Below are 14,059 nucleotides of genomic sequence, written 5' to 3'. Positions count from 1 at the left end.
AGTTTGTTGACCCTTGTGTTCAAGGTGCTTTCCTCTTACATGACATATAGCATAGTGGACATGAGGCTTGCTGCAAGTTGGAGGAAGGGTGGAAGTGTAACTGAGTTTTGCCGGAGGAAAAAGAGGAACAGAACACGTTCCTAATTCTGCGGCCTAATAGGATGCTTAACTGAGTATAGGGTGGCTGTATGTCAAATAGCTTTAAATAAGATTTTGATCTGCAGGTATGTTTTACATTATATATTCCTTTGAAAAAAACAGAAATATCTCTGGATGAAGAGAAATGACTCAGGTCTTCTATTTCACAGATAGGTATTCCAACCTAACCTGACCCCAGTAAAGTTACTGAAAGCAATTTAACTGGTCAACCAAACTTTTGTTTACAGAACAATATTTAGTTGTCACTACGTCTATGTTGCCTCTCTAGACCTCCCCTTTTCTAATTCCTTTCATGGAAACCATTTCATGTGTGAATCTTCTATCTTTCAAAACTTTCCACTAAATTACATTCCATCTGTAAAGCCTATAAAGCCTTTAATCATGCCTTCTAACAAATGTTAACACATTTATGTAGCAAAAGATGCCCAGAGAGAAGAGTAGAACATTTGGGAACTTCTACCATCTGTGCATCTCCCACTTATGCTTATTCAAGAATCTTTGCCCCCACCCCAGTTCCTTCTTTTCCAAAGTGTTGTATACCTAAATGAATTTTCTTTTCTGGAGGTAAGGATCTTTGCTGTCCTCTGTCTGCAATAGAAATTACTATATGCCACACAATAACATTAAAAAAGAAAAATTCAAAAGCTCATTTCATAGTTAGAAAATTATCAAAATGAAGTTATAGGTAGAATCATAGTTTCCCTCACTTGTACTTGTGCAGTCTGACATAGTCTTTGATAAGAGTCATATGTTTTCCCTTCAAGACCCCTACTTTATTCATTCTACAGAACTGACCTTTCCTGAAGTGAAATCAAAGAGGAAAACAGTATTTCATAGCATTAGAACATCGTATTTGAAACTGGATACTGACACTCACTTCTGTCATAGAATTCCACCAGGATATTAAGTCACAGAACAAAACATTTTGATTGTGATTTCACCTATTTCTGAGTTTTTACCTAAAATCCTGAAACTGATTTGCAGAACAGCGAACATTCTTAGGCACACCTTATGTCAGTGAAAGTTTTGGGTTGTACATGTAAAAGTTATGTAATTCTAAGCAGCCCCTAACTTATGGACCTAAAAGGCTCAAATTAGATATCCTAAATCTGTGGACATTTTTGACCTGCATCTCATTATTACCTTCCTATTTGTAATACTGGAATCACAATAACGCCAAATATAATACAGTTCTTCCCAAACTAAATAATATTTTTGAATTTTTTACACAATTAAGTACATAATAAAAAAATCCATTTAATAATTCCATGACCAGGATGTTATTCGAACAGTGTGCAGTAAATAAGGCCTGAACATGAAAATACTAATACTAATACTAATACTAATATTAATACTAATAATAATAATAATTATTATTATTATAGTTTCTTACTAAGTCCAACCTTATGTAAGTACAACCTTATCTTACAGTCCAACTTGTTCTGTGTAATTCAATAAAATATGTTTTAATTTATTAAAATGTATCTGTTTAATATTTCAATATTTATTTGTTTCTTTGTGGTTTTTAATTTATTTATTTATTTACAAATTGAAATCCAGTGGACAAAATGTACATGAATATGTAATAAGATTGCAATCAAACATTGCAATAGATGGTGCAATGGCATTCGAGTTAAGGGTCTGCTGACAATATTCTAACATTTTCTAACTTCTGAGTGTTTGATCTGGCAATATGAGTAATGTTCTTGATAATAACTGTTTTGTTTTGTTTTGTTTTTTTTTTTCTCTACGCAATTTCCCAGCCAAAACCCAACTGAACAAACTGAAAACAGAACAAAAGTTTAATCATATGTGATATTAGTGACACTTACATGGTTGGTCATCAGGACCAATCATTTTGATTGGCTGAGTGTTTGTTATTTGAACAACTAAACATATACAATATTACCATTGTTTAAGGAGAGCATTAATGGAATGATTTTAGGGTAAATTTCACAGTTATCTTTTGACATCATTGTTACTTAGGACAGTCAATAACCATTCTTCATCCTTTTCTCTCTCTTCAGATCTAACTTTCATTCCTCTGTGTTCAAACATGGCAGCTTCCTGCTCCACATGGTTATGTCCCAAAAGAGCGATCACATAACATCAGAGGAAAGTAGTTTCTGGGCAAAAACCTGAAATTATCAAGAAGTTATTAGCCAGCCACATTTTGAGCTACCCCCTATATGAATCAAATCTTTGGGGATTTTTTTTTCTAAAAAATATAAAACTTTTACCAATCTTAAGCAAAATTCAGGTTTTTTAGTGGATTACTGAAATACTCACAAAAAATAGCCTCTTGAAAGCTCAAGTTCGTAGTGAAATTTATGAAAGTGCTGAAATTATTTAAATAAAATCATCTATAAATTTCATCATGAGTAAAACAATCCAGCTTCATCATCAGATTTCAGTGAATCTGTCTGAATTTTTTCAGTATTTTAACTATAGCTTCAGACCTGGAAAGAAGAAGTTATGTGTTAAAGCTCAGTAAAATAATAAGCAACTAAAAAAAAAAAAAAAAACAAAACAGTTATATTGTTTGGAGTGTCATGAAGTGATAATAGCTGATAATAGCTGATGTTGTCATTCTTACTTATAACTTTCAGAGTTGTAATAATTCCAAGTTAAGTCGATAACTTCTTCCAAGAATGACACATTAGATGATACCATGAAAATTCTTCTTCTCATGAGTTTGCATTCTTTAACTTTTTGGAAGTGTAGTAAATTAAATATATCCTCTTTAAACCACAGTACTAGTCATACAATCTACCTGGAGCTGTAGGAAGGGGGGAAATTTAGTAGAAAAATGACAGAGAGGTTTTAAAAGAAAACCCCAAAAGTTAATTTAAAAAAGAGCGAAGTATCTTAGTTTAAAAGTACATTCAATCAGCTGTATTGGTGCATAGTTTTAAAACAAAAGTTGGAACACCCTCAGCTTTCTGAAACCTGTTTATTTTCACTTTTCCATTATAAAATGTAAGTTGTGTTTGTTTACAAGATTTTAAATAAATACATAGTCTTCCCAATCTTCACTTCCCCACTATTCTCCTTCTAATCCTCTCTTTCTAATTTCTCTCTCTAAATTTCTCCCAAGTAATTGATGGAAGAATCTTTGTGGAATTATTTATTCTAGTATATGGCTTTTTCTTGTTCATCAAGGTCTTTATATAGATATATATTTTTTTCTGTATACTTGGCCTGGTAACATCTGGTAATTGGTACTATCTCTTTTCATTTGGATTGACCTTTGACATTCTGGACAGGTCTGTTCTTGTAAAATGCCAAACCCAAGCATGTTTTCAGTTTCTTTTCACCTGTTTTTCCCTCTATCTCTGCACTCTTCAGCTCTTTCAAAGTGTTAAGTTCCTTTTGGTCAGATACAGTCTCTTTTATCCCAAATGATCTACCTATCTCATTTGCCTTCTTTTAATATGAAGTATTCAGACGTTTAAAATAATGAACTTGCAGATGAATGATATAGACAATATGTAGGCAATACATAAAAAAGACAGACACACAGACATGCAGTGTCAAAATAGCAGAATATGTAAATAGTATATCACCTTGTAGACTTTAATGAAGTTTCAAATTTAAACTTTCAGATCTTATTCGGAAAACTGCTAAAAAGCAATGACTTGCCTTTTGCAGAATATGTTATATATAAGAAAAACAAACAAACAAACAAAAAAAAAAACCCCTAGAGATACCCACATAAGTTATACATTGTTTCAGCTTTCAACAAGGATTGTGATGTTGAAATGAGGAAAGGTGTGGAAGAAGAATTATCACATCTGAAATGAAATTAATTCAAAGACTACAAAGTACTCAAAACAAAGAGTCTTGATAACCTTCACTTCAGAATCCTGAAGGAATTAATACATTAATCTGATGGGTCTAGAACAAAGATTCACTTATATCAGGATGAGAATTTATGGAAAATAGAAAATGGACTAGATATATTTGAGAAACAAAGCTGAAAGGGGGAAATAAATAGTATGAATTTTAGATGGATTTAGAATGCAAAGCTTCAGAGTAAATTTTGAAGCAAATAATGACTAACGGCACTGAAGTACAAAGCAAAGTTAATAAAATCTATCTAAATGTTTCATTTACTTGATATCTTTATTAATTTATCTTCTAAATAAGGTAAGTCGAGATCTCACCTATCTGGATTTCAAAATAGTTTTTGACACTATCTGATAAGAAAAATATTGGTTAAGATTGAGAAGATAAAGAATTGACTAATCAGGAGAGGACAACTGATCATGTTACATGTTTGCATCCTTACATGAAAGCTGTTAAGGGGTTCTTCATGGGTTGTCTTGCAACATACTTTTATGACATTTAAATTAAAGACTAGATCACAAAAACTTGAAGCATGCTGCTGAAATTGCCTGGTAAAACAAGTTTGAGAATCATTAAAATCATAAAAACATATAGGAAGAATCATATGACCTTGATGTCTTCTATAAAAGATATAGAATTAAACGTAATAGTATTAATTATAATAAAAGAGCAATGTAACAACATACTCAGCTATAAACTGTGAGTTCATCAGCTGGAAATGTCAGAGAAAAAGGAAGATCCAGCCAATCTACTAGAGAAGAACTGTCATCCACCAAAACATGATATAGCTATGAAAAATCCTGACATGGAATATTACACAAGGTATTTCTGGGGAAAAAAAAAAAAAAAAAAATGTTTAATGTCATTACATCACATAGAATACATCATCATGATGGAAATCATGAACAATTCCTATTCTCCATATTAATTGAAAGTTTCACTAAAATAAGAGGGGAGGTGAAGTGGAAGTCTGTCATTGTGATGTCAGGAATACAGAACATAAGTTCTGAGAGGAAACAGAAAATTCTTGTATTATTTTGCAACAAAACTAAGATGAGACAAATGTTCTCTGTAAACACACGAATGGGTAAATAGGGCCTGCAGATATTTGTAGTGCTGTATTGAACTTTGAGATCAATACCAACATAAGTATAAATAAATAAATAAATAAATTTTAAAATATAATGTGTTTGCAGTAGTGAAGGACAGGACTCAGCATCCTAGGATGCACTGCCAGTTTATTCCGAGTCATAAACATGATCTCTGTGGTCAGGCAAAATAACATTTACACCACCAAGCGGTTTAATTGCATTTATTTTGATTAAAATGCACAACATTTTCTTCTTCACTCATCTGTTTAAGATCTACATGAATGCTTTAAACATCATTCACTCACTAGGTGCCTAATGCAAAGCTTATTTAGTCAAAGTACTTCTATTGACTTCTGTGTGCTTTGGATTAGGTTCTATATCCTTCCCCATCAACGGGCTGCTGCGGGCTTCCAGTTTTATCACAATATTAGACTGCTTTTCTCTTTTTCCCATGATCTTAAAAGGCAAAGGAAGAGGTATACTTTGGTTTGCCCTGTCTGTTCTTTAATGTGCTTAGATTGCAGTTATTTCCTGCTGAGCCCTGGATGAGGTTTAGTTTGTTGAAGAGTAACTTTTTAATCATCTCACAGAATGAATGAACTGGAAGATATGTGAGGCTTCTATCAGAAGATGAAAAATGTGGAAACTTATCAGTACTTCTCTTCCTCTAGATATATTATAGGTCATAAAAACCCTCTGTAGAGTACCTATTACTCTTACAAAGGAAGTTAAAAATGTAATTATGCAAAGGATGATCACCAAGAAACTTTGCAAAACAGTTAAAACACGCATAGAAGTATGGCTGATTGTGCATAGCAAAAAGTGCAAGAGAGGCAGCAGGAGAAAAAATTATTTCAAAGACACACTACATAACCTTCTCCACAGAAAGGATGACTACAACCCCTTCACTCTTATTTTTGAGAATTAAGGTAGCAGTGCAAAACATTTCAGAAGCGACACTGATCAGGCTTGTATCAGTATATAGATCAGTGCTTAACAGACTAAAATATATTGGGCTACTGGATAGACTTGGCTTTACTTTGCTTCCTGTTGGAGCTTACAGGATTCTGTTTTGGGGTGATATAAGCAGGGTCTTCCCCAGCCTCCAGTTCTCATTTTGGCTAAATACCAAAGCTTTTCACTGGGCCTGTGCAGCATGGTCATGGATATATATGTTTATGTTTTAATCTTGGTCAGGGAAAGGTGCAAGTGACTCCACCTCTTCACACTTACTTTCTCTTGCTCACCATTAAGAGTGGATGGTGGCAGGTGAATCTTCCTTACTTTTTTTTCCAATGAATAGTCATGCCTCTGTTAAGGTCAAACAAAAGATTAGGGAAGAAATTGTATGTTTCTACACTGTACAGCTAAACAGGATTATAACAATATGACCTCTAAGGGTTTTAATGTTGCACTTTTCCTATTAAAAGAAATGGCAAGCCTAACATTTTTAAATACCTAGTAAAGAAGTTTTGATCATTGCAGAACAAGGCCAAATAGACTGTCCAATAAGCAATCAACACTTTGGTCCTATACTAAATTACTTTCCTTGCCACCATCTTTATTTCTTTAATTTATAATAACTGTGTATTTATATGACCCTTGTTTCAGCTGGAGAGCAATGATTATTTTTGATGAAGTAGGCAGAAACATTAAAGCTCCCAAATAAGTAAGTGAGTATATGTGTAGACTTAAAAATTACACATTGAGTATAGCCAATACCATATATTGGCATTAAATTACAGAAGGGAATAGAGCACCATAGAATTCAATTATCCATAACAGCATTTGAATTTTAATGCCAAAGGTTCATCCTCTGAACTCTGCAGAGTTGCCATCTTGCATGAATATTTTCCCTTCTACTCAACAGGCAGCTGAACAGTAGATTCATTAAGACATGCCAGATCTTTTATGCTATCCTGAATTATATTAATAATAAATTAAAGCTGTACAGGGTACACTAAGAATATCAGAAAGAAAAAGATTTTACAACCTGGTGATTCTCATTTAAAAATTAAGGAAAACTTTAACTCACAACAAAGGTATCTGCAGCATCCTAGAAAAAAAAAAATAATAATAAAAAAATGAACAATCAAACAAAAAACGTAGAGCATTGAACTGGAAAATAATATTAAGTTTGGAAGCCTTAAAGCCTAGAGGTTAAATGGTTTTAACAAATCTGTAAACTCAGGTTTGTATATAAGGGATAGCTGACAGAAATAAGTGGGAACGGGAGCTAAGAATAACACTATTTCAATATATCTATAATAGTTTATTGTATTTTACTGCTATCCATCAAACTTCATGGTACAAGACTTTCCTTGGTATCTGTAGTTCTCTGGAACACAAACTTGTTTTAAACTCTCTTCATAATGAGCTTCTTTGACTTTCCAGAAGTCCATCAAATAAAGTACAAACGATTGCCATTTATTCAAAGACAAATATTGCAGAGAATTCAGAATATACTAAACAAACTATAGAAGTGCAAAACTGTGGTCCGATAAACTTAATCCAGTTAACACCCATTTGATAGTGGCTTGCTGGCTGACCAAGAAGGTCATTGCACCTCATTTTATCTCATATGGATAATTTACAAAGCACTTTGAGACCTTCAGTGGACTCACTATTGATAAAAAGCTTGGAAACTTTATATTAAAAAATCCTACATAATTTCCAAAAGTACCTGTGATGTTCTCTGCTAATGAATCCAAATGCATATCAGTTGTACCCATTCAATATTTTCAGTGACAATGAACACATTTTTCTTTCTTTGTCAGTGCTACCTGGTTCTCATATATTCCATTTAAATTAAATGCAGTTTTAATTATCTCCCTTGAATGTCTCATTGTATCCCTTTATGTAGAATATATACTAATGAGGAATAATTTCCCTCTATTTTTGATAGGAATTAATCCAAAATCACTCTAATGATGTTTTGTTGTTGTTGTTTTCTTTAGTTTAATTTACATTTAGAGAAACTGAACAATAATATAATTAAAAAATAAATCTATAAAATAATGGGGCTCAGTGCAACTATCATTTACATCTCTGCAAATCCAGGAGAGCCAGTAGTTGCATGTGAAGCATAAATCTAATAAAAATATGCCTTCCCTCATGAAAATTCATGTTTTTTTAAGACCTTTCATCAATCTTTCCTTCTAATTTTTAGCATAATATGTCTGTCATTTCTGCATTATTTTGAATGGTTAGATTTTTTTATCAACATCTGGAAAAAAGAAACACCACTCTGTAAAAGACCTTTCATAACAAATTTTATAAAATAATGTCATCTAAAAACAAAAAACAAAACAAAACAAAAAAAACACAGACAAAAAAAACACAAACAAAAAAAACCCCAAAACCCTCAATCATTCTTATTTGTAAGGAATATGTATGCACTGCAAAAAATCCTAGTAAACAGAACACAACCACTTTTGCTAAATATTACTTTTCATCAGTCTTTATAAATATGAGAACTCAGAAATGCTGATAGAATCATGCCTATGCAAGAACATTTTATTTTGAACAGACATCAAATATTACTTTAAGAATGAGCAATTATAGTCCTGTGAGATCTAACCACTGTTACCCAACACAGATTATTTTTGCTCTCTCAGCAACTTTTATGGTGCATTATCTAACTCAAAATTCTCACAGAGAGTAAAAGAGGGAGGATTTAAACAAAGTGTCTGGTTCCATACTTAGCTAGCATTCAGTTATTATAAACAAGCACAGATGCAGTTGTTATCTGCTTAAAAGTAAATCTGCGGTTTCCTTATTTAAACTCCTGAGTTTTAATGTCCATCAGAAAGGCTGTTGCTGCAATGAATAATTTAATCACTTCTGCCTGTTACATGCTACTACACAGCAGGCATATTTGCAAAGCTGTGAAAGACACCGGGCAAGTGTCAGCACTCCCTGTAATTCAGCCGACCTCCCAGTATATTCGCTACAACGAACTAAGGAAGCTCTGAAGCGGCCGGGGGGAGACTGTGGTAGGGAAGGGAGGTGAAGAGATCACAGCAGAATTGCACCACATCAGCAAGACACTTTAGAAAGATGAAAGGTCAACGCAGGTTTAGTGCTGTTGTGGTGTCATTTCATCTGTTTGTCCCTTGGTGGAGTTCTTGAGTTAGTTTCTCTCTTCCATCAAATGGCTTTAACTACTTTACATGGGGGTTGTGTCCTTGTTTTTTCCTCTGCTTTCGAATTTGCTGTCATGTTTACTGTATTTAACCTTTTTCTCGTATTATTATGAATATGTTACTTGCAAGCCCACCCGATTTATTTTTTTTTTTCCTTCGGGAGCCTCTTCTTCATTTGTGTGAGCGCAAATAATAATAGTTAATATATATTTGTTAGTGTTTGGAGTGGTATAGATATGTAAATAATCTCTCTCTCTTTAATCCGAGATGGATTCCCACTGCAGATCCCAGAAGCAATTTTCCAGTTAGAGCCACCGACATTCCTGAACTGCGAAAAAACAAATTGTTGTGGGCTGAAAGCGCCAACTGCGGACGTGAGTTCGGACGCCGGCGGCAGAAACCGGGCTCCACCAAGAAATGCAGATAAACTAGCCATTAATTGCATCTGCATATTTTAACTAGGACCTCTGTCTTTCCAGTCAGCAGCTACAACAATGATAACAAAGCCTCGCTGCAGAGCATCGGAAAGGGAGCTTCGGGGAGGATGCAGAGTAGCTGGGGAAGCTCCCAGGCTGCTTTAGGATTTCCCCACGTACAGCAGGCTGCGAATGTCAGGAAGACGGATTCCTTCCCACACGCAAGATGCCACGTCGGTGGCCTTATCAGATGTTCCCTTTAAGGACACAAGCTCTTATTTCCCCTCTGTATATCTCCAGCATCTCGGGCTATTTTATTTATTACAGCCGATTACATTTGTGATCCCGCTTCCCACTTGATCTCACCAGATCGGGAGGACAAATGCGGCGCCGTGTCTGAGCGCGTGTGGGCGTCTGTGTGCATCTGGGAGAGAGAGGGAGACGGGGGATAGAGGGGGGTGGATTGGAGTTACACTGCTCAACAGATTTCACCAAGAGGGCCAAACCTCTCCCGCCTGAAACAGCTGGGCTTGCTCCTACCGACACCCGAACAGCTGTCCCCGCACTGACCGCGGGACCGAGAGTCCGGGGTGGCGGCAAGGCGGGGCGGGGATGATTCCCCTCTACCCCCACACGAACGAGCGAGATGCGGAGAGGGGGGACACAGGCAGCACAGCCCCGTTCCCCCTCCCGGCAGCCAGGGCACGTGGACTGGGAGCCGCGCTGCCATCCACCATGCAGCGCACGTCGGGCCCATTTCCCACGCCGGCCGCCTGTCCTGGGGGAGGAAAGGAGGAGGGGGAGGAAGGGGGAGTGGCGGGGGAGGGGAGGGGGACACGCCGTTACCTCTGCTCCGAAAGAGGAACCAATCCACTGTGAAGGACGCAGCGCTCCCGAGCAGGAAAGACATTGCACATTTAGAAAGAGATTGCATGTGAAGACACTGGAAAAAAAAAAAAAAGAAGAAAGAAAGGGAGGAGGGCCGGGGGGCGCAGACCGCATGTGAAAGGCATAGTGTGTGTAAGAGAGGCCAGCGAGGGTAGGAAGGGAAAGGGGGAGCGATTGCACATGGCAAGAGAAAGAAATCACTCATTCACTCGAAACAGGCTCTCGCAAAGCAGACCGTAGTAGAAGTAGACATGGGAGACAACGGGGAAGGAGACACAGAAAAGAGGCGAGGTGCCCATGCCGTGCAACAGCCCAGAATCCTGTTAAAGTTTATGGCGGGGAGGTTAAAAGCCCTTTCATCCCACCCCTCTCCTGGCGAATACATTAAGTTTCCTGGCTGCGTTTAAAAGCACAAAGGGAATGGAACAGCAGGAGCTTCGGGTTGCAATTGCATGGCTAGTATAGGGAGCCAGTGCAATGCGGTATGCTGGTATTCCTGCGTACTGGTATGTCTGGATCTTACACCGTGGGCAAAATTTCCTCCTCTCGGAGCTCCAGAACAGCGAGGGGGAATTTTGATAAATTCAAGTTGCTTGGCAAATATAATAGGGATTTGGTATTAATCCTACTTAACCCGCTGCGAAGATGCTGAGCTCCCGAGCCCCCCTCCTCCGTCCGGGACTGCGGCTGTGAACACTGAGTCTGCGCCGAGCCGGGCTTTCTCGCTGATGCTGCAGATATAAAGCCGAGTGTCTCCAGTATCGGCGGGGGAGGGTTTTCGTGTTCTGGGGAGGCAACGGGAGCCACCGGGGCCGGGCCAGGGCCGTATCCGCCGCCGGAGGAGCAGCCCTGCAGTCCCCCGGGGAGAGCAGCAATCACTCACTCACTCCCCAGCACCGTTTCCACGCGGCGCGACGCTGCATCTCTGTGCCTCCGGACTCCCCAGAGAAAGAGGTGGCAACCTTCCCTCCCTCCCACATTCACTCACCGCCCTAAATGACAAAGACATGCTGTGACCGTTGCTTTGAACCACCTCAACATTTCCGGCCGCTTTTCTTTCAAATATATCATCGCGATGAAAGAGAGACATTTCACTACATTCTTCTGCATGCGACTTTATTCAAAATGACCATTTAAAAGGAGGAATGCACACACGCACACACAGAACGGGCAATAACTTGTTTTCCCACATGTGTTCACAGGGGGAGAGAGAGCAGCTGGATTCCTGCCTCCCCCTCGCTGCGCGCATACACACACACACGCCGGTTCTCTTCCCACTGGCTGCCCCATGCTCGCCCAGGTCCTCCTTCTTCTGACAGTCTCCCTTTTTTTCCCTCTGGAATCCCAATGGAAGGGACAGGTACAGGAGCCAGGCATCACCCAGGGCGCAGGGACAGGGGCAAGCAAACGCCACAGGCGACTAAATGGCACAAAGTCAAAAGAAGGAGCGAACGTTAGAATAAACAAAGTTGAGCCGAGAGCTTTAACGCTGAAGTTTATTTCCCACTTACCCAGGTAGGTGACGCTACATTTTAGCAATCATCGAAGCAGCAAGTCTCTGTTCAGAAATAAATCTGTTACTTCTTACATGTGTTCATTCTACTAACCCTCCTCATCCCCTGCCTGATCATCTTCTCCGAGGCTTTTTTTTTTTTTCTCCTAGGAAACCCACAAACATGCTGAAAAGACACATTCAAATCATGGTAATAGCAAGAACATGAACACAAAGACGAAAAGGCTCGAACAGCACTGGGGAACAGGACGAAAGTCTGAGATCTAAGGCAGTCCCCCTTCCTCCCTCGAGTTTTGTGCAGTTACAGGGACTGCAGCTATTTCACAAAAGCACCGACACGACAGGAAAGGTGGGAATCTGTGCGAAACGAGTTTTCTTACCAGCGCGATTCGGCAAAATACAGGGCCCCGAACGTGCACTAGCTCTGCCTAAAAGAAAGGTGAATAAATAATAGCTTTAAAAATCGTTGCTCGCTTTACAGTCTTCGGCGGAAGTGGGGAGGGAAAGGATAGGAGAGAATCACTATAGATCACGGGTTTGAGAAGGCAACAGCGGCAACACTCGGGCGTGTAATGAGGATCGGTTTTGAGGACTGAACTGGTGTTTTGTGATGAGCAGCTATCCCACTTGCAGCACTAGCAGCAGCAGAGACAGAGGGTAAGGCTGGGCTTTCTGGAGTGCAGCGCTTGACTCGTGCTCCCTCCTCCTCCTCCCCCCTCCCTCCCTCTCTCACTCTCGCTCGCTCTCTCTTCGCTCTCCCTCTTTCTCTCTCTCCCTCTCTCTTTCTGTGTGTATGTAGCGCAGGCGGCTCTGGTGCTGCAGCTTCAGGGAAGAGCTACTGAGAGAGGCTTCAGCAGCTCCCACCACTTTGGGCAAACTTGCCGGTTTACTGCTTCTTTTTTTTTTTTTTTTTTTTTTTTTTTTCTCCTTCCGAGTGGGAAGCTTCTCAGTTGCCATTCAACATTTTAAAGCACAAGCCGCTCTGCCGTGAAAGCGCCTGAGCCACACTTCTCTGAAAGACATAGGAGGGAATACACAATTGCAGATTTCACCCACTGTGGCGGTGCAGATCACAGGAAACAACTGACTGATATAATTTTATTTGCAAATAGAACTCTGTAATTTTTTTTTAATCGCGTCGCGGATCTTTTCCCCTCCCCTTTGCCATTCCGCTTATATGGATGTAATTCAGAATCTGTGTTAATTCACGTGGGGGATCCAGTTACATCTTGTTCCGCTCCGGGTATATTTACGAGAGACCAATAATCGCCTTTGGACCCATAGTTTTGTTGCTAACCTTTGAACTGAAAGGATCAAGTTCAGATCTGGTTACCTGCATTGGGACGGGAAGGAAGAGGAGAGAGAGAGAGACAGACTGCAATCTCATTTGTGAATCGCTCTCAGTGCTGCAGATCCAGATTGCTACAACACATGCAGTGCAAATGCAGGTAAGGCACACACACAAACTGCGGATGCAAACCAAACTTGGGACTGTTGTGTGTGTATGTTCGTGTCTACAGCCTTGCAAATTCTGGGCAAACGGCTTCCGCAGTTTCTGTATCGTTGCTTTGTGACTAATGACCTTGCGCAGAGTTGTTAAAAAAAAATCCGCTCCGGAGAAAAAGCTGAACATTTTAGGCGATCTCTGAAGATGGATTTGGGTGCTTTTTTGCCAATCAAAAGGGATATTCTGTGGACTGCTCTGTAATACACGGGGTTCTTCTCCTATCAGCTGTGCAGCTAGCAACATTATTGGGATTTTTATTTTTTATTTACCTTTTTTTTTTTTTTTTAAATAACTGCCTATTGCTAAGAGGATTTGGAGTTTTCTCGGACACAAGCCCTTTGAATAAAGCGAATCACATTTTTTTTTCCTGTGTGTGCAGAGAGGGGGAAGAATAAAGCTAATGCCTTGGTCGTAAACGGCTGAGAGAGAGAGAGAGAGAGAGAAAGAGAGAGGAGAGAGAGTGTGAATCGTAGTTAACTCTAGTGTCGAAG

Source organism: Streptopelia decaocto (assembly GCF_964273445.1).
Source record: "Streptopelia decaocto genome assembly, chromosome: 4".
Taxonomy (NCBI): Eukaryota; Metazoa; Chordata; class Aves; order Columbiformes; family Columbidae; genus Streptopelia; species Streptopelia decaocto.
This window is presented reverse-complemented; position numbering follows the sequence as displayed.